This window comes from Palaemon carinicauda, chromosome 3 (assembly GCF_036898095.1).
Source record: "Palaemon carinicauda isolate YSFRI2023 chromosome 3, ASM3689809v2, whole genome shotgun sequence".
NCBI lineage: Eukaryota > Metazoa > Arthropoda > Malacostraca > Decapoda > Palaemonidae > Palaemon > Palaemon carinicauda.
In genome coordinates, this window is record NC_090727.1 from 125844673 (window position 1) to 125866917 (window position 22245).

General features: G+C 45.5%; 1 protein-coding gene across 2 annotated transcripts in view; it reads right to left on the reverse strand.

Moving 5' to 3' along the window:
• Window positions 1-15075: 15075 nt before the first annotated feature.
• The window catches only part of LOC137638475 (transmembrane protein 138), a 118646-nt gene continuing 111476 nt past the window's right edge, over window positions 15076-22245 (reverse strand). The window contains exons 6-7 of one of the 2 annotated variants that reach the window (XR_011044140.1): window positions 17381-17519; window positions 15076-15466 (exon numbers count right to left, since the gene is read on the reverse strand). The gene's annotated coding sequence lies outside the window, so the exon portion shown is untranslated. Of the gene's footprint in view, window positions 15467-17207; window positions 17520-22245 lie in introns of those variants that run through there. The other variant, XM_068370556.1, reaches the window with a different exon arrangement.

A 22245-nucleotide genomic window follows, 5' to 3' on the forward strand; every position in this document is an offset into this window, starting at 1 on the left:
CACCTTCTTCCTTTGGAAATTTTCCATTGGTTAATCTGGCATAGATTAACTATACGATTTTATGATTTGGAAGGCTACAACAATCGGGTGTGCGGGAAATACAAGGATGTGTCTTTCCGTTTTGTTATGCTACTGTGCATATCCAGTGATACGTAGTTCACTTGATACTCATGGAAATTTCTTCTCTTTACAGGAGGACCATCCGTAGTGCGGATGTATTTCTGCAACGTCCGCAGTAGGGCTTCTGCGGACATGGTTCTGAAGGAGACGTGTGGCATGCGCTGTCTCCACGGATGTTCTCCGGTATTGGGTTCCCCAGGTATGTTTCATATGCACTAACCTATCTATTGAGGTTTTTTCTTTTCGCTTCGCTCAAAATCCGTTTTCGTCTCCCCTACAACGGTGGATTCAAGGGATATAGCTAGGGAGAAGCTTCGTACCTGGGTGAGGGGCTTTCAGAAGATTACCTCTGGACCTTATCTTCCAAATGAGAAGATGAGGGCTTTCTTTTTCTAGGGCATCAACTGTTACAGTGATTCCCCAACCTCAAGAGGAGGTCCCTTTATTTCAGATCCCGTGGATGCTGAAGTCACGGTCGCCTTGCTTAGCATCCAGTTGGACGACAGGATGCCAGACGTGTCCGAACGTCTGGAGGAAGACCTCCTGGCAGAAGGCCAGGATGAAGTTCGAGCTCCGGACAAGGTAGCGGAAGAGGCCGAGAGAGGTCGGCTGCTCCGGTTCAGGTCCTTCAACCTGCTCCCTCAACATCATCTGCTCTCGCAGTAGAGCAGGCCCTCCCTCCATTGTTGGCTTGATCCAACAAAGGTAGAGGGAGAAGAATGGGAAGGCAGCTGCATTGTAACTGCAGGGGCACATCCGGACTGCTAGGTCCGGTGGAAGGAGGTACCAGCTTCAAAGGAAGAGACAGAGCCGAAGGAGGTCGTAGTGATAGACCATGCTAGGCTCATGCCTTGCTTTCTTCTTCGATGAAAGATAGGGGCTTCATGAACTCAAAGGTAGCTGTATTTGAGTAAGAGGCTCCCTTCCTTTGTGTCCTCTCCTGCCACAGCCTTCTCCCTTTTTCGCTGAAAGGGTTTGCGGCGGTTTTGAAAACAGTCGAGGCTGGCAAGCCTTTCCCCTCCCTGCTGGAGTGTAAACCCTTGTTGCTGGCCTTTAGAAAGGAAGATTTAGTAAGCAAAACAAGGACTGGAAGGACGTCCATCTTACCTTCTCAGTCCAGATGTGGGAGGCGGATTTTGCCGGATGCCGGTTCGGCGAGATCCTCTCTAAGCTGTCTGGCTTTCTTTTGCGGAGAGAACTCTTGACAAAAGAAAGACTGGCTGCCTCTTTGTCTCTTCAGTCCACGTTTGAGACGATGACAAGTGATCCCAGGGTCCATGAAACGTTCATGGTTGTGATCAAGACTCATCTGGCCACTGTGACGAAGGATCTCTACAGCTCCGTCAGGGCGAAGAGAACCTGTAGGGAATTCGTGTTCGCCCGGGCTACGATGAGGCACGAGCCAAGGAAACTAATCTCCTCCAACAGTTGGGACAAAGACCTTTTCCCTAGTGAGTCGGTCAAAAAGGTTGATAGGGCCACCATGGACGATAGAAATCTTCTCCAGGAGTGGGGCCTGTCTACCAAGAGAAATTCTTCCCCGGATGGGGTCCCCAACCTTGGAGGAAGACTAAAAGGATTAGGATACTTTCTCGGCCAGCTAAGTCAAGTAGACATCAGCAGCAACGGCATTTGCTGATGCCCTCAGTGCCCCAGATGGTGGCAAAAAACCCCGACCACACTTCAGTGGGTTCCCCAATTCGTGTCGACACAGTCTCCGGCATTCAACCCATCGTTCGAAGGTCAGTCAACTGCCTGTCGAACAAGCCTAGAGGAGCAGCCAGAATTTCGTCTAGGCGCCCCTCAAGGAGAAGGGGTTTCATGGGTGGTCGCGGTCAGAGAGGCAAGACCTCAGGACAACAGTCCGAGCGAGATGATATTGGTAGAAGGGAGTCTCCAACGCTTTTGGGATCGGTGGACCTTCGATCCCTGGGTCCACAGCCTACTCAAGAAGGGACTGGGCTGGAGCTGGTACAGCACTCCATCCCCATACCCTCGGCGTTTTTCCGATACTCCACCCCCGTTCTGGAGGAGTTCATTCATGAACTGTTAGAGGAAAAGTGATCCGAAGGGTAAAGTCCATCTAATTCCAAGGGAGGCTGTTTTGTGTTCCCAAGAAAGACTCGGAAAACTCGGAGTCATTCTGGACTTGTCGCCACTTAACAAGTTCATAGCGAACTACTGGTTCAAGATGCTAACAATACAACACATAAGGACCTTACTGCCCAAGAGGGCATTTACCGCCTCCATAGTTTTGTCAGACGCCTATCGGCACGTTCCAATCTATTGTCGATTCCCCTCCTACCTAAGGTTAAGGCTACAACGAAGACTATACGTCTTCAAAGCCATGCCTCTCGGGCTTAAAATAGCCCCAAGGATTTTCACGATGCTTGCGAACGTAGTTGTCAGTCAATTACGCCTAAAGGGAATTCAGGTAGTAGCCTACCTGGATTTTTGGCTGGTGTGGGCAGCACCCAGGACAGAATGCTTGCAAGCTTCCCTGTATGTGATCCATTTCCTAGATTATCTAGGCTTCAAGATCAACAGGAAAAGTCTCAACTTCCTCCATCTCTAAGTTCCGGTGGGTGTGAATCCACTGGGACCTAATGTCACACCGTTTTCTCCGTCATGGCGGAGAAAAGAAAGGAGATAGCTGGTTCTGTCAAGAGACTTCTAGATTCCGTATGGATATCAGATGCGAACTGGAGAGTGTACTGGGGTCTCTCCAGTTTTCTTCGGTGACAGACCCGGTGCTAAGAGCACAGCTAAAGGATGCAACCGGAGATTGGAGTAGTTATGCATCAGATGCGCGAAGAGATCTGAGAAGACCAGTTCCGCTTCGTCGAAATACTCTTCTCAGGCCTTGGTCCCAAGCCAGACTCCTTAGGAAGTCGGTTCTTCTTCATCCACCTCCCCCGTCGGTGACGAGTCACTCAGACGCCTCGAAGGAGGGATGGGGAGTTCACTCTCATCAGAAAAAGGCCCAAAGGTCTTGGTCCAGTCTATTCAAGACCTCTCACAGTCATTTTTGAGAGACTATGACAGTCCTTCTTTCCTTAAAGAAAGTCTCCCCGCATCGCTCGATCCACATTAGGTTGGTGCTGGACAGCGGGGGAGTTGTGAGATGCTTGAATCGACAAGGATCAGGGTCGCCACCTCTCAACCAGGTGATGTTGGCCATCTTCCGATTTGGGGGAAGAAGAAATGGTACCTGTCAGCAGTTCACCTTTAAGGAGTCCGCAATGTGACAGCGGACGCTCTATCCAGGTTCACACCGATAGAGTCGGAATGGTTCCTAGACGCAGGACCATTCTCCTTCATTCTGAGTCAAGTCCCAGAACTGCGGCTAGACCTCTTTGCGACGAAAGACAACAAGAAGTTGCCCCTGTTTGTGTCCCCGTACGAGGACCCCTTGGCGGAAGCAGTGGACGCGATGTCCCTCGACTGGAACAGATGGTTCAGGATTTATCTGTTCCCTCCTTACAACCTTCTGTTGAGGGTCCTCAACAAACTGAGATCATTTAAGGGAGTAGCGGCAGTAGTGGCCCACAAGTGGCCGAACAGTGTGGGGTTCCCTCTGGCATTGGAACTACGATTGGAGTTTCGACCGCTACCAGATCCAGTTCTGACCCAGTGAGTCCAGAAGTCAATTGTCTGCGCTTCATCACAGAAAACCCGGACCCAGCAGCTCATGATTTCTTTCCTTAACAGGTGAGAAAGTGTTTCGGGATTTCGAAAGCCAGCATGGACTTCCTAGAGGATTATAAGTGCAAACCTTTTATAAGGCAATATGAGTCATCTTGGAGAGAATGGGTAGCCCTTGTCAGACGAAGATTCCGCAGGAGATCACGACGGACTTCTGCTTGTCTTTCTTCATCCATCTCCATGGTTATGGATCGGTAACTAACACGATTTTATCATGTAGGCCTGCTTTGACAAGACCCATTCTATATGCCTTCCAGGTCGACCTCGCTAACGAGATCTTTTATAAAAGTTCCGAAAGCCTGCGCTAGGCTCAGACCTTTAGCACCTCCAAAGCCCAATTCATGGTCTTTAGAAAAGTTCTTCATGTTGCTTCGCTGTTGAACAATAAGGAGTGTGCGTTAAAGGATTTGACCCATAAGTTATCCTCCTTTTTGCACTCGCGTCCGGGGCCAGGGTTAGTGAGACCATACCCCTCTCGAGAGAGGAAGGTCATGTTCAGTTCCTGGATGGGTGAACTGAACCTATTTCCGGATCCTACGTTTCTCACCAAGACCGAGTTACCCACCATCAGGTGGGGTCCCTGAAGAATCTGCCCTCTGAAAGAAGATGCATCTCTATGTCCAGTAGAATGCCTAAAGGTCTATCTTCGTAGAACTCAGACTTCAAGGATGGCCATCTGGCCAGGGGAGAAACGTCAGGCTCAAAATTTATTACTGAAACAACTCAGGGCGAAAATCACATATATTATTCGCAGAGCGGATCCTGACTGTTCACCCACAGGTCACGATCCGAGGAAAGTTGCTTCATCCTTAAACTTCTTTAGTTGTAGGGATTTTGGACATTTTCGTTCGTACACTGGCTGGAAGTCTTCCAGAGTGTTCTTTCGTCACTATGCGAAGCAAGTGCAGCAACTAAGAGGTTCTGTGGTGGCAGTGGGTTGCGTCGTTAACCCTGCTGTTTAACTCTGCGAGGAACAGTAGCTTAATTGGGACAATTAATTCCAGGGTGAGTATGTAGTCACATGTTGTACTACAAACTATGTGAGGGTACTGGGTGACCCACGTTGACTGTTCCACTTTCAAAGGTGAACCCAGCATAAGTGCAAAGATGTGTGCCGAGCGTTTCTAACGCTAATGTGACTGATTAGTAAAACAGACTTTTGACTTTGATACTTTGGTATCTTAAAAGTGGCTCCAATGTTTTTTCTTTCAGACAAACAAGTTTCTGTTTACTATCATACTTATGCTTAAAGTTTTAGTTATCCTCCTCTTATATATAGATATATATATATATATATATGAGTGTGGTTAACCTGTTTGTTTATTGTCTGTCAATAAATTGGTTCTTGAGAACCTTGCGTCTCCTTCACCTGTGAGCATTCATTCTATGTATATTTACCCGGGGATAATTCTAATAGAATGTTCCCTTATGCAAGCTAATACTGCATTGGTTTATGCTTCCCCTTAGCTGGAGGACTCCATCCCATAAAGGGATGGTGACGGATTTACGAGTTTCCTCCTAAGCGGATATGAACCTTTGCCCAATACGTGTTTTGAGCGGAGGACTGGTCGATATTTCATATTGACACAGTGATTCTTTTCGAACTTCGCTTACCCAGTATGGGGTGAGACCACTATACTTGCTTGCCTGGGGTTCATACTTAGATATATGTACTCTTCGAGACTTTCCCAGAGTCTAGTAAGACTCTTCCCTGTTGGGGGCAGGAAGCTCTATCATGGTTTATGATTAGTTGAAAAGATGTATGACGGTAACATCTTAGGTCTCTAGGTCGCGTCGACTGGGGGAAATACTTCTGAGGAGTACGGCACATTTTGAGAATCCACAGATACAGTAATGCTCTGGTATACTTCCATCAGGACGACATGGCTTGAGCCCAAAAAACGGATTTTGAGCGAAGCGAAAAATCTATTTTTGGGTAAGATAGCCATGTCGTCCTGATGGACCCGCCCTTCCCTTTCAATGAAAGGGCCGTAGGACCCCTCCCTACATACAGTATCTGTAGCACCTCGTGTTTCGCTACAAGGAATGCAGATGGCGCCAGAATCGGCGCAGGGCACGCTTACGAAACGGGAGAAGAGAGGGCCTTACGAACGGCTCTCCCCTTTTTCTTTCTCGTTTTTCGTTTTCTTGCCATTTGACCCCTACGAAGTGTTAACTCTATTCGGGGTAAAGATTGCTATGAGGCGTGTCAAGAATACGTCCACTGATATTTACGATATCCCTAAGGTCTTTTTTAGGGATACTCGCTCCAGGAGTTAGAATTCTGGGTACCTTAAGGTAAATTCTCTGGGAATATCGCCGTAGTTGTAATATACCCTAGGAAGCTGCCTTTAAGGAACTTCCATCAGGACGACATGGCTATCTTACCCAAAAATAGATTTTTCGCTTCGCTCAAAATCCGTTTATTATCTGGAAGGCTGCAACATTTGACTGTGCAGGAAACACAAGTGTGTGTCTTTCCTTTCTGTTTTGTTATGCTAAACTGTGCATATCCAGTGATACGTAGTTCACTTGATACTCATGGAAATTTCCTCTCTTTACAGGAGGACCATCCGAAGTGCGGAAGTGTTTTCTGCAACGTCCGCAGCAAGAACTTCTGCGGACATGAGTTATGTAGGAGGCACGCAGCATGCGCTGTCTCCAAGGGTGATCTCCGGTATTGGGACCCTCAGGTATGTAGCGTGGGCTCTAACCTGATTACTGAGGCTTTTGATTCCCCTAGGACGGCGGAATCAAGGGATTTAGCTAGGGAAAAGCTTCGTGCCTGTGTAAGGGGCTTCCAGAAGAACACCTCTGGACCTTATCTTCCAAGTGAGAAGATGAGGGCTTACCTTTTCCCCAGGGCATCAGCTGATACAGTGATTCCCCAGCCTCAAGAGGAGATCCCCCTAGTTCAGATCCCGGTGGATGCTAAAGTCGCGGTCGCCTTGCAGGACATCCAGTTGGACGACAGGATGTCAGACGTGTCCGAGCGTCTGGAGGAAGACCTCCTGGCAGAAGGCCAGGATGAAGATCAAGCCCCAGACATTGTAGAGGAAGAGGCCGACGAGGCGTCGGCTGCTCCGGTTCAGGTCCCTGAACCTATTCCCTAAACATCGTCCGCTCTCCCAGTAGAGCTGGGACAGGCCCTCTCCTCCATTGTTGGAATGATCCAACAAATGCAGAAGGAGAATAATGAGAAGGCGGCTGCAATGGAACTGCAGATGCAGAAGCTTGCAGCATCACGTGGGCCCCAGAAGAGGCTCAACGTGAAAGACCTTCCCTTGTGCTCAGATGCTAACCCGTGGAGATATGCTGAGCACATGCCGATGACGATCGGAAAGATCGTCATGTCGGATAAGTTGGGTTCAGTTCCCCTAGAGGAGGTGGAATTCTGGCCCAGCAAAGGGTCATATCCGGACTGTTATGTCCGTTTGAGGAAGGAACCAGCTTTAAAGGAGGAGACAGAGCCGAAGGAGGTCATAGTGATGGACCATGCTAAGGCTCAAGCTTTGCTTTCATCTTCAATGAAAGAGAGGGGCTTCACGAACTCAAAGGTGGTTGCATTGAGTAAGAAGCACCCTTCTTTTGTGTCCTCTCCTGCTAGAGCCTTCCCCTTTTTGCAGAAAGGGTTTGCGGCTGTGTTAAAAGCAGTCGAGGCTGGCAAGCCATGCCCCTCCTTGGAGGAGTGTAAACCCTTGTCGCTGGCCCTACCTATGGACCACAAGGACTGGAAGGACGTCCATCTTACCTTCTCAGTCGGGAAGTTGGAGGCCGATATTGCCGGACGTCAGTTCGGTGAGAACCTCCCTAAGCTGTCTGACTTTCTTTTGCGGAGGGAGCTCGAGACGAAAGAAAGACTGGCTGCCTCAATGTCTCTTCAGACCACTTTTGAGACGAGGGCAAGTGACCCCAAGGTCCATGAGATGTTCATGGTAGTGGCCAAGACTCATCTGGCCACAGTGACGAAGGATCTTTACAGCTTCGTCAGGGCGAGGAGAGCTTGTAGGGAGTTTGTGTTCGCCTCGGCTGCGGTGAGGCACGAGCCAAGGAAACTAATCTCCTCCAACATTTGGGGCAAAGACCTTTTCCCTAGCGAATCGGTCAAGGAGGTTGTTGATAAGGCCGCCACGGAGAATAGGAACCTTCTCCAGAAGTGGGGCCTGTCTATCAAGAGAAAGTCTTCCCTGGATGAGGGTCCCCAACCAAAGGGGAAGACTAAGAGGACTAGGCTACCTTCTCGGCCGGCCAAGCCATTTAGACAGCAACAGCAACAGCAATTGCCGATGCCTTCAGTGCCCCAGGTGGTGGCACAAACCCCGACCACATTCCAGTGGGTAACCCAAGCCGTGTCGACACAGTCCCCGGCATTCAACCCAACGTTCGAAGGGCAGTCAACTTCCTTTCGAGCAAAGCCTAGAGCAGCAGCCAGAGGCTCGTCTAGGCGCCCCTAAAGGGGAAAGGGATTCAGGGGTGGTCGCGGTCAGGGAGGCAAGACCTCAGGACAACAGTCCAAGTGAGATGATACCGGTAGGAGGGAGACTTCAGAATTTTCGGGATCGGTGGACCTTCGATCCCTGGGCCCACAGCCTACTCAAGAATGGACTGGGCTGGAGCTGGTACAGCACTCCACCCCCGTACCCTCGGTTTTTCCAACGCTCCACCCCCGTTCTGGAGGAGTACATCCAAGATCTGTTGGAGAAAAAAGTGATCCGAAGGGTAAAGTCCATCAAATTCCAAGGGAGGCTGTTTTGTGTTCCCAAGAAGGACTCGGAAAAACTCAGAGTCATTCTGGACTTTTCGCCACTCAACAAGTTCATAGTGTACTGCAAGTTCAAGATGCTAACACTGCAACACATAAGGACCTTACTGCCCAAGAGGGCATTTACCGTCTCCATAGATTTGTCAGACGCCTATTGGCACGTTCCAATCAATCGTCGACTCTCCCCCTACCTAGGGTTCAAGCTACAACGAAGACTATACGCCTTCAGAGCCATGCCATTCGGGCTAAATATAGCCCCAAGGATTTTCACGAAGCTTGCAAGCGTAGCTCTCAAACAATTACGCCTAAAGGGAATTCAGGTAGTAGCCTACCTGGACGACTGGCTGGTGTGGGCAGCATCCAAGACAGAATGCTTGCAAGCTTCCCTGCAGGTGATCCAGTTCCTAGAGTATCTAGGCTTCAAGATCAACAGAAAAAAGTCTCGACTTTCTCCATCTCAAAAGTTCCAGTGGTTGGGAATCCACTGGGACCTAATGTCACACCAATTCTCCATCCCGGCGAAGAAAAGGAAGGAGATAGCTGGTTCTGTCAAGAGACTTCTGGATTCCGAAAGGATATCAAGACGCGAACAGGAGAGCGTACTGGGTTCTCTCCAGTTTGCTTCGGTAACAGACCCGGTGCTAAGAGCACAGCTAAAGGATGCAACCGGAGTTTGGAGAAGTTATGCATCAAACGCGCGAAGAGATCTGAGAAGACCAGTTCCGCTTCGTCTACGTACTCTTCTCAGACCTTGGTCCCAAGCCAGACTACTAAAGAAGTCGGTACTTCTTCAGCCACCTCCCCCGTCAGTGACTATTCACACAGACGCCTCGAAGGAGGGGTGGGGAGGTCATTCTCATCGGAAGAAGGCCCAAGGGACTTGGTCCAATCTATTCAAGACATTTCACATAAACTTTCTAGAAGCTATGGCAGTGCTCCTTACTTTGAAGAAAGTCTCCCAGCGTCGCTCGATCCACATAAGGTTGGTGCTGGACAGCGAGGTGATTGTGAGATGCTTGAATCGATAAGGATCAAGGTCGCCACCTTTCAACCAGGTGATGTTGGCCATCTTCCGATTGGCGGAAAAGAAGAAGTGGTACCTGTCGGCAGTTCACCTTCAAGGAGTCCGCAATGTGACAGCGGACGCTCTATCCAGGTTCATACCGATAGAGTCGGAATGGTCCCTAGACGCAGGATCATTCTCCTTCATCTTGAGTCAAGTCCCAGAACTGCAGATAGACCTCTTTGCGACGAAAGACAACAAGAAGTTGCCCCTGTACGTGTCCCCGTACGAGGACCCCTTGGCGGAAGCAGTGGACGCCATGTCCCTCGACTGGAACAGATGGTCCAGGATTTATCTGTTCCCTCCTCACAACCTTCTGTTGAGGGTCCTCAACAAACTGAGATCCTTCAAGGGGGTAGCGGCAATAGTGTCCCACAAGTGGCCGAACAGCGTGTGGTTCCCTCTGGCATTGGAACTACGGTTGAAGTTTCTACCGCTACCAGATCCAGTTCTGACCCAGCGAGTCCAAAAGTCGACTGTCTGCGCTTCATTACAGAAAACCCGGACCCTGCAGCTCATGATTTTCTCTCCCTAGCGGTGAAAAAGCGTTTCGGGATTTCGAAAGACAGCATAGACTTCCTAGAGGAATATAAGTGCAAATCTACTAGAAGGCAATATGAGTCATCTTGGAGAAAATGGGTGGCCTTTGTCAAGGCGAAGAATCCGCAGGAGATCTCGACGGACTTCTGCTTATCTTTCTTCATCCACCTCCATGGTCAAGGGTTGGCAGCTAACACGATTTCAACGTGTAAGTCTGCTTTGACAAGACCCATTCTATATGCCTTCCAGGTCGACCTCGCTAACGAGATCTTTAATAAAGTTCCGAAAGCCTGCGCTAGGCTCAGACCTTCAGCACCTCCAAAGCCCATTTCATGGTCTTTAGATAAAGTTCTTCATTTCGCTTCACTGTTGAACAATGAGGAGTGTGCGTTAAAAGATTTGACCCAAAAGGTTATTTTCCTATTTGCACTCCCGTCCGGGGCCAGGGTTAGTGAGATTGTAGCCCTCTCGAGAGAGGAAGGCCGTGTTCAGTTCTTGGATGGGGGAGAGCTGAACCTGTTTCCGGATCCTACGTTTCTCGCCAAGAACGAGTTACCCACCAACAGGTGGGGTCCCTGGAGAATCTGCCCTCTGAAAGAAGATGCATCTCTATGTCCAGTAGAATGCCTAAAGGTCTATCTTTGTAGAACTTCAGACTTCAAGGGTGGTCAACTATTCAGGGGAGAAATATCAGGCTCAAATTTATCACTGAAACAACTCAGGGCGAAAATCACATATTTTATTCGCAGAGTGGATCCTGACAGTACACCCGCAGGTCACGATCCGAGGAAAGTTGCCTCATCCTTAAATTTCTTTAATTGTATGGATTTTGAACATCTTCGTTCATACGCTGGCTGGAAGTCTTCCAGAGTGTTCTTTCGTCACTATGCAAAGCAAGTGGAGCAACTAAAGAGGTCTGTGGTAGCAGTGGGTTGCGTCGTTAACCCTGCTGTTTAACTCTGCGGGGAACAGTGGATTTAATTGGGACGATTAATTCCAGGGTGAGTGTGTAGTTACATACTGTGCTACAAACTAAGTGTGAGGGCACCGGGTTGCCCACGTTGACTGTTCCACTTTCAAAGGTGAACTTAGCATAAGTGCAGACATGTGTGCCGAGCGTTTCTAACGCTAATGTGACTGATTAGTAATACAGACTTTTATAACTTTGATACCTCGGTATGTTAAAAGTGGCACTTATGTTTTTCTTTCAGATAAACCAGTTTCTGATTACTATCATGCTTATGCTTAAATTTTTGGTTATCCTCCTCTTATATATATATATAATATATATATATATATATATATATATATATATATATATATATATATATATATATATATATATAATTGTTGTTAACCTGTTTATTTATTGTCTGTCAATAAACTTGTTCTTGAGAACCTTGCGTCTCCTTCACCTGTGTCAATTTATTGATAATAATTGAGCATTCATTCTATGTATATTTATCTGGGATAATTCTAATAGATTGTTCCTTTATGCAAGCTAATTTTGCATTGGTTTACGCTTTCCCTTAGCGGGAGGACTCCATCCCCTAAGGGGACGGTGGCGGATATACAAGTTTCCTCCTACGCGGATATAAACCTTTGCCCAATACAGTATTGAACGGAGAACTGGTCGATATTTCATATTGACGCAGTGGTTCTTTACAAACTATGCTTTACATAATATAGGGTGAGACCACTATATTGGCTTGCCTGTTATTCATACATAGGTATATGTACTCTTCGAAACTTTTCCAGAGTCTAGTAGGACTCTTCCCTGTAGGGGGCAGGAAGCTCTAACGTGGTTTATGGTTAGTTGAAAAGATGTATAACGGTAACATCTTAGGTCTCTAGGTCTAGTCGACTGGGGAAATACCTCCGGGGAGTACGGCACGTTTTGAGAATCCACAGATACAGTAATGCTCTGGTATACTTCCATCAGGACGACATGGCTTGAGCCCAAAAAACGGATTTTGAACGAAGCGAAAAATCTATTTTTGGGTGAGATGGCCATGTCGTCCTGATGGACCCGCCCTTCCCTTTCTATGAAAGGGCTGTAGGTCCCTTCCCTACATACAGTATCTGTAGCACCTCGTGTATCGCTACTAGGAATACAGATGGCGCCAGGATCGGCGCAATGCACGCTTACGAAACGGGAGAAGAGAGAGCCTTGCGAGCGGCTCTCCTTTTTCTTTCTCGTTTTCGTTTTCTTGCCAATTGACCCCTTCGAAGTGTTATCTCTGTTCGGGGTGCAGATTGCCATGTGGCGTGTCAAGAATACGTCCTCTGATATTTCGCGATATCCCTGGTTCTTTTATTAGGGATATTCGCTCCAGGAGTTAGAATTCTGGGTACCTTAAGGTAAATTCTCTGGGAATATCGCCGTAGTTGTAATATACCCTAGGAAGCTACCCAATAGGAACTTCCATCAGGACGACATGGCCATCTCACCCAAAAATAGATTTTTCGCTTCGCTCAAAATCCGTTATATGGACCATTGAGTTCCAATTTCAGACTTGTACACCTTACCAAAGAAACATGAAAATTGGAGCCAGTTCAAGTTATAAAAACTGAGCCTATAACATGTGCAAATTCTTACATCACGGAGTAGTTATACCTGGATCTTCTGCTTTTGACAATGTACAGTACAGTATAACCTAGTTTTTATGCAAAAGCACTTTCTGGCAATCCACTATTCAATTTCTGGGCGAGAAGCTTAAACTTTCCAAAAATGATACATCTCCAGTTTCTCCAAAAAGGTTTGTCTACAGCAATGGTCGATACCAACTGTATTCCCCCTTTGACTGGTTTTCATGTTGCCATCCCTAGGCTGTTGAGACCTTGGATAAGAACCAGCACCTTGATGAATATCGATTACGTTTCTGGATTCTCACCCTTCGCTGGAGATGATCCAGCATCGGTAGTAGCTGGGTCCAAAGTGCCTTTAGGGAGTGGAGAAGTCTCGCCTTGCTCCGACCGTATCTCCTTGGGGGCTAGCCTGTCTATGTTCTGGCACTTGGACATTAACCCAATGATAGTGGGGGCAATGGAACTGGTTTCCCTCTTATTCCTCCTTTTATCATCATTTGCATAAGCCTTTGGTGACATGGAAGGGGACTTTACCTCTGAAGGGGTCATGGAAGGAGGCCGAGCAGACCTGCGATTGACTGCTTGTGTTGGTTTGTGAAGAAGTTCCTCAAAAAGATCTGCCTAATACTTTGACTTGGATTCTTTTCTTTTCTTTTCTTCCTTGCTATTTATCTAAGTGTGACTGTTGAGGGGAGGGGCATCGTGTTGCTAGAACTTTGGGTAATTTCTGCATCTGTTCCCGTGGTTTTGGGGAGAAGGGGAACATCTCTTTGAACACCCTAGCATCACAATTGATTAAGCAATCATTTGATGAATGAATCGTTGACAAAATACACCTATAAACACTACTGGCAAGCGAGAATTTTGGACTAGGAAAAATTTTAGAATTGGCAAACAAAATACAGTAATACCTTGACATACAAGTGTCTCAACATACGAGAAATTTGAGATACGAGGAAAATTTCAAGCAAATTTTTGCCCCGAGATAAAGGACAAATTTGAGATACGAGGATACGAGACAGTTCCCTATGTGGCCACTAAGTGGCCGAGTGTGCGAGAGGCTGCTCACAAGGACAGCATCGCTCGCCCTTTCCTGTCGGATCTCCGTCGCGTGATGTTATCTCCGAGCATCAGCCGTAGTGTTTGCATTTTTTACGTGTTTTTTTTTTCGCTAATCAGTACAGAATTATGTGAATAAGCAATGGATCCAAAGCAAGCGAGTGCAAACAAGGGTAGTGAAATGAAAAAGTGTATGATGACAATCGAGATAAAGCAAGAAATAATCGAAAAACATGAGAGTGGTGTACGAGTGACAACTGGCTTGCCAATATGAGCGGAGTACATCAACAATATGTACCATCCTCAAGTTGAAGAATGCTAAAAAGAAGGAAATCAGAGACATGTTAGCGAAGTGGCAGGAGTTTCTGATTTTATGGAAAATAGGTACCCGGACAAGTTGGCGTGTGGTCGTGCGTTTGCTATTTGTGAAGACACTTGTATACATCATTTTCGTAACATTTTGAAGGGGAGACAAAAGCAAACATCCCTAGATAGGTTTCTTTTAAAAAGGCCAGCAAAAAGTGAAGGTGAAAGTGAGTTAAAAAGCGAGGCAAAAAGAGCCAAGGCAGAAGAAGAAAAGTAAAAAAATGAAAATGAAAAGAAAATTAGAATTAAGTTTAGTGTAATGTTAGATTAACATTTATTTTTAAGTGTGTGTACAGTAAGCTATTTTCATTTAAGTTAAATTTAAAGTTCAAGTTATGTTATGTAGTGTTACAAAAGTGTAGAGTACTGAACGTGTTGCCATTAAGTCTCCCTCCTCCTCTGCACACACCGCCGTTAGCCGCCACCGTCTGTCTCGAAGGTAAGAACTCCATAATAATGTCACATTTATTGCACATCATAACCAGTACAGTACATAGGTATTTGTTATTTTGTGAGCGTAGGTTGTGAATTAGAACAATAAAAAATATGTTTTTCCACTGTAATATACTGTTTTTAGGTGTTTTTCTCAGAGGGTGGGAACAGATTAATTATTCTTTAATTATTTTATATGGGAAAAATTGATCCGAGATATGAGCGAAATGACACAAGATCTTGAGTCCCAGAATGCATTAAGCTTGTATCTCAAGGTATTACTATATATAGTACAGGATGCATCCAAAGAGATGTATAGGTCCATTGTCATTGCTATCCCCAAAGAAACCAAATGCCAGAGTACAGTCTACGCAGGACCATCAGTTTAATGAGCATAACAAAAATAATGTTAAGAGTAATACTAAATGGGATATAAAGTAAAATAAAATCAAAATTTGCAGAACAGTATAGATTTACAGAACAGAAAGGTACCAGAAATGCAATATTTAACTCATGTTACAGAGATGACAATAGAGGTAAAGAAAGATGAATTTATTATGTGTTTTATATGCTTAAAAAGGTATTTGTTAAAGTTAGACTCCCAACTTATAGAAATTTTAAAAAGAGCTTAAACATTGACTGTAAGGACATTTGGCTAATTAGCAAACTTTAAGGAGTTGGGAAGCTACAGTTAATATCAAGAATATAACATGGAGAAATCTTACCGAGAGGTATATTGGGTATGGAAGGATTCAGAGTTGAAGATAATATAAATATTTGATTTATAGATGACACTGATAATAGCTGACTCCGAAGAGGAACTCCAATCACTTTTTGACACACCGAGAATGAGAACATGGGACAAAAAATCAACATAAAGAATTCAGAGGTGGTAGTAGCATGAAAAACCTGGAACCTCCAAATTTCAACATTATAATGGAAGAGCAACAATAAAACGGATGCCTTTGTATATCGAAGTGGTAAAACACATAATGCAAGGTGTAATAAAGAAATAGAAAAAAAACCCTATTGACAAACAGCAGGATAGAGATTCAGACACAAGTTACAGCACTGAAAACCTATGTATGGTCCACAATTACTTGTAGCTCAGAGATGTCGACACTAAACAAGAACTTGTAAAATAAAATAAATGCAGCTGAATAATGGTTTTACAGAAGAACGTTGAAGATCCAATGGACAGAAAGTAACAAATGAGAAGGTATTGAAAAGGAGTGAACAAGAGAGATCACTTCTAAAAGTGATGAGGAGGAGGCAGATGGAATTTCTAAGACCTGTAATAAGAAAAAGATTGAACTTTTGTGCCTTACCGGTACAGGAAAGATAGAGGAGAGAAGTGCAAAAGGCTGGCAAAGGAAAAAAGTTTGTGGACAGCTTACTAGAGGATGTAAATGAAAATTTAACAATTGGACAATTTATACAGTGCTAGAAACAGGACCAGGTCAAAGACATGGCACCTAGGTAAGGTAATCTTCCATCTACACAGTAATGTAATACTTTGAGCCTATACTCAATCTGGTTTTACTAACGACCCATAATTCCTGCCACTTTAGGGCCCATACCCCCAAAACTCCATCCTTGATTCATAAAACATTTGAATGTGATAACTCATCTGCATTAGTCTGATTCAAACTACAGTTATTCCATGAGTCAAACTAATTCACAATAGGTAACTGGTTGGTTTAGTTTAAGCTACCTTTATGCTATAGCATTGGACCCTTGTCTTTAGCTTTATCAGGTGAGATAAGGTGAACCTCTGGGCTCTGCCTAATCAACAGACACTAATCCACATTACCATTAATATATTTATTAATTGTAGAACATATTGTGTTTATGAAAATTGGTCAAATTCAATATAGTATGAACCATATGTGCAGCTACATGGATGTGAAATTCTTGAATGATTGAGTTTTTGATGGAAAAGATATTCAAATTGTTAACAGTTGATAAACTGATTTTGATAAGATTTTAGTACACTGATAAGAGAAAGCAAAATAAATAATACAGTTCAGTACAGTACACAATGACATACAATATACATACTATTATTATTATTATTTGTTAAGCTACAACCCTAGTTGGAAAAGTAGGATGCTATAAGCCCAGGGGTTCCAATAGGGAAAATATCCCAGTGAGGAAAGGAACAACAAAAAAATAAAATATTTCAGGAAAAGTAACATTAAAATAAACAATTCCTATATAAACTATAAAAAATTTAACAAAACAAGAGGAAGAGACATAGGATAGAATAGTGTGCCTGAGTGTACCCTCAAGCAAGACAACTCTCATCCAAGATAGTGGAAGACCCTGGTACAAAGGCTATGGCACTACCCGAGACTAGAGAATAATGGTTTGATTTTGGAGTGTCCTTCTCCTTGAAGAGCTGCTTACCATAGCCAAAGAGCCTCTTCTACCCTTACCAAGAGGAAAGTGGTAATCTCAAGTGTTGTCAGGTGTATGAGGATTGAGGAGAATATGTAATGACTATTTGGTGTACGTGTAAGCAAAGGGAAAATGAACCGTAACCAGAGAGAATGATCCAATGTAGTACTGTCTGGCCAGTCAAAGGACCCAAAACTCTCTAGCAGTAGTCAATGATGAGATAATACTCAAAATATATAAGAAATTTACTGTATTTGACTCAATAATTATTTAGAAATAGTAACTAGATAATACAATGATATAAATTTATTTTACAATATGTACATAGTTTAACTTGTGCTTACTTCAAATTTAAACCATCATAGCTCACAGCTTTCACTTTAAATTGGTACAACGGGATGCAATTTTTCGAACTTGGAAAATACTGTGGTCCATAACCAGCGTTCAGCCAAGTCTATTGGAAAAAGGGCTACCCAGTCATCTCTGAAAGTAAAACATATTGAATAGTCAAATATTATTTCATCAATAAATATTACAGCAAATAATGAATAGTTAAACAATTTTATCAATAAGTAGTAAAACTACATAAATACAAAAATTCTCTATTGAAGTTAGATTTAGTATATCTTAGGGTGTGTCCACACGACTGGGCAGTGCCTGACATGCAATTCTCCTTATTGGAGAATGAGAGCGAATGGCAATGATTACCGACGTCAGGAAGCGAGAATACTTTGGGCAAACAAATTCAATGCTGTGTTTGTAGTTCAGGCAAGGAATGGTGACATTGGCAGACACACGCTTCCAGAAGTAACATGGTAACTATAACATCTGTCGATATTGGGAAGCAACACTGACAAACCATTTCGATTTCAGCCATCAGTGAATGTGCAAGTTACTGCTGGCTGGACTTTTTGGCAGAATTTTCCAACAATTTTGTCTTTTTCTTTTCAGCGTTTTGGTTTATGTGGCCGTTATGTGGAAATGTCTAGAAGTGTTGTTGAAGACCTGCAACACTTATAGGAGCACTCTTGAGCTCCAAGTCAATCAATCAATCAATCCTGAGACAGATCCTCATCGGTTGTACCCTTCATGAAGATGGCATGTCTGTTCTCAAGTTTCAGTGGCCATCCTCTCCCACTGGGAGAAGTATGGCAGGAGGAGGAAGAAGAAGCATGAGAGGGATTCTTGTTCTTAGGAGTCGTCCTCGAAGTCGAAGGTGGCGGATTGTTCCAACCCCGGTACTTTACTTTCCGACCCATCTCCTTTGGTTTCCTCCGGGGACCATATGAGCTAGAGTGGTGACCCTTTAACTTTTGAGCAAGCACAGAGGCAAGAAAGTCCTTCCGTTTTCCTTAGTCAAACGATGGGGCCTCTGAGGAATGATGCTCTTCATTTGCTGTGGTCCTCCTTGGGTACCCAAGGTTCCCCCCATCATAGGAAAGACTGCAGCAAGCCCTTGCTCTGAGACACCTTCCAGAGGTCATCGCCCATTCGGTGTCGGCCCAGGAGTCCCCAGCCATTGCCCCATCTTGCAGAGGAGGAGTTTGACCTGCTTCACCGGAACTTCATTCGCACCCTTCCGAAGTTTGGAAGCCTTCATTGCGAGCACATACCCTTCACCCTTCCAAGAAGTCCCCTCCTGTTGAACACCTTACCTCTTCAGAGCGTGCTCTCTGTGTTGCTGCACAACGTCGGCCTGAGTTCCTCTTCGGAGAAGAATTGTAGACCTGCTCGTCATAGGCAGTTGCTCTCTTCTTCCAAGGACAATACTCCAACGAGATGACAGACTCCGAGGATTGCAATTTCTAGACACCGAGCATCTTCCACGAGCGCCTACCCCCAATGCCCTTCTTGTCGTGGACCTTCCTCACAACTCCAGATGCCCTTCTAGGAGAGCTTCTACATCTGACTCTCCTGATGCCCATGCTTCATCTAGGCGCAACTGTTCCAATGCTTCTCCTTTGGACTTCCCTGATGCCCCTGCTTTGTCTTCACTCACTTATCCTGACCCTGCTCCCTATTGATGCAGAGCTCCTTTATAGTATGCAACTTCCTAGTGCACTTCTCCAGGAAGCTCCACCTCTCCTCTTCATGCTCGTCAACTGGATGCTCTTTGAGGCTCCTGTCTCCACATCAATCTTCAGATCAGCCCTACTCTTCACTTTCGCCTGCAAGATCTTCACTGGGACATGTCTCGCCCCCTCGCTCCTAGTGACGGACTTCCTCCAAGCGCGCTTCATATAGCCATTCCTATGTCTACAAAGTAAGGCTACTCAAGGCATTCACCACATCGGAGCGCTTGTATCCCTCTCTCATGGTAACAAAGCGGTTTTTGGACATATCCTCTTTAGAAGATAGCTATCATTCCCATCATGGATGTTCCCCATCTGATCACGCTAAGCGTTCATACACAGAACGTGCTTTTCATAGCTCTCCTTTTCGTGCCAGGCACGAGGATCACAATCGCTGACCAACTTCAGCTAGAACTTCAAAGGGCTCTTCACTTGATCATCACAAGCTCACATCACCAGATCACCATAGGTGCTCTTCTCTTGAAGAGTGAAGTCCAGAGCAAATGGGCTCCTTCTAATCCAACTTCACCTGAGAGGTCTTCAAAATCACGCCCTGGGCACACGGAGTGCTCTTCTTCTAGCAGTATTAGACATCCTATGGAGGATCAACCTTTGGCTCACAAGTAAGGACCGGTCTCCAGTTCTTGCGAGACACACCTCAGGTTAAGTCTCATCTCATGAGCCATCACCTTTTGAGGAAGGATCTCTTCAGCAATACGCCTAAGCAATATTGGGATCGTCTAAGTGGAAGAATCCAGTTTCATTCTGAGGAAGGATTTCTTCAACAACACTCCCAAGCAATATTGGGATCGTCTGTGGGAGAGACTAGTTTCTCCGCTTTCATCGCCGGACAGTCCCCATTAAGCCCAATTCCAGGTGTAATACGGATAGTGTGCCAGTTACACCCCCGAGGTGATACCAACGGTCAGACCCACATGGGAGTCACTCTCTCCTAAATAGATTTCCTTGTTGGACAGTTATCGTTTGTCATCAATTAAGTTCACAGCAGAACACCCGCCTTCCAAGAAGCTGAGGACAGATATTTGACCTGCTCATCCCCAACAAGACAACATAGCTCCAGAAGATAGGAGAACTTTATTTAGCCATCTCCATCCCTTTGCAACCAGTGCCAACAGGAGGGAGAGCAAGGACTGGAAGACCATCCCAAAGGTTTTCCAACCACTGGATCCAAGACAGTCTCGACAGCTTCAGGTCTCCTGTATCACAGATCAAAGCAAAGACCCAACAGCTGGCTGCCCTCCTCTCATCTGTCCAGGGAAGAAAACCTCTCTAGGGATTGGACAGGAATGTTCACAGAGGAAGAGGATGCAAAGTTCGAGTTGGAGGATTCTGAAGGGGAGCTTCCTCAACCAGTAGTACTGAAATCACCAGACGTGGAAGAAGGCGAGACGTATTCAACATTCGTCAAGGTCCTACACTATATCAGAAAGGTAAATGGCCTAGAAGAAGCTGTCTCTTCCACCTCGAAAGGCAGGAAAGAAACCATTGGCCTTCTCAATCACATCCCAAGTAGAGAGAGACCTAGACTTGAATTCCCTTAGTCAGCCTTAGCCAAGGACCACTTCGATAAGGTGGAGTCTCAGGTCCCTGAAAATAAGGACTCTTTGAGGGCAGGGGGATCCTCCTGCTTGATTCCTGCAGCTGTTACTAGGCAGAGAAAATATTGTAGGATACAGGGGGCTCTCCCTTCCCTTTTGTCCACTAGACCTTGCAGTTGTAACTTGGACAACGGATTGCTCAGAAGAATATCTTGCAGTGGTTCCAGTTTCCTTCTTGGCAACAGAGTCGTCAGGTATGGAAGTGATGGCCATGGCTACCATGGAAGCAGTCTCTTGGATCGACAACTGGTCGGGTACAAACGGATCGGCCGCCGAAAAGGACATACTCTATAAAAATCACAAATTTTAAGTAATTTGTATTTTTCCTAACAGTACTTACCTCGAACTACTTTCTAAGGAGTATCTGGGATTCTCCTCCCAACCGACCAGAATTTTGTTTAGTTTCCCCTATCTCCATTTTCTATAGTGGGTCCCTCTGTGGCGGATGAATACGCGCCCTGCGGCGACCCAGGTCAGTGAGCGCGCGTGGCCAGGTCTCGGTCACCAGCCCTCTCTCTTTTTGACAGCAGAAAAAATAACGAAGACGACTCGGGAATCTATCCTGCACCGTGCAGTGTTCTTTCAACAACCTCAATCTTCTACATCAAGACACAGAGTAAAACAGACTCAATCATCCCAGCCTTGAAAATCAGCTCAGCAAGATGGGATCCACCTGCAACAAACCATTCTTTAGAACTCATTAGCACAATCTTTCTCATCGCACCAGAACCAAGTCACAGTAGGAGATGGAAGAAAGGAAGAGACAAATGTCATCAATAGCTAGGGCATTTTCACCCTCCATCCTCACCACCCGAAGTCTGCAGGCCAATGGGAGGAGGTGGTGGTTCCATGATGCGGAGAGATAAGACGGTGCAGGTCCTTCGATTCGGTTACCTCCTCCCGTTCATCAGTTCTCCCCCTCCTCTAACTCCTCTTAATTCGCTGACATAGTCATCCTATTGCCAGGGGTCAGCAGAAGATCTTGCCCTGCAAGCAGAAGTTCAAGCCACGTTGGAGAAGAGCGCACTTCAAAAGGTCGACAACAGCTCCCAAGTATTCTTCAGTAGACTTTTATAAGGAAGGCATTTGGAGGCAGGAGACCAGTCATCAACCTCTCAGCTCTAAATGTTTTTATACGGCAAACATCATTCAGGGTAGAAACTGCAGCCATGGTCAGACAAGCAATAATGCCTCAAGACTTCATGATCACCATGGATTCGAAGGACACGTACAGTACTTCCAAAACCCCCTCCAGGAAGTACCTGCGAGTGATAGTAGCCAGAAAGGTGTTTCAATTCAAGGTCCTGTTCTTTGACCTGTATATGCCACCTCATGATTTCAAAAAGATCTTCAAGATTGTATCCTCATGGGCACTTGCCAACGGAATTCGCCTGCTCTGCTATCTAGATGATTGGCTGATGCTAGTAGAATCAGATGACAAACTTCTCCTCCTAAACAGTTCTCTCATTTTGTCAAGATTTGGGGGTCATAATAAATCAAGAGAAGTCTGTCATAACT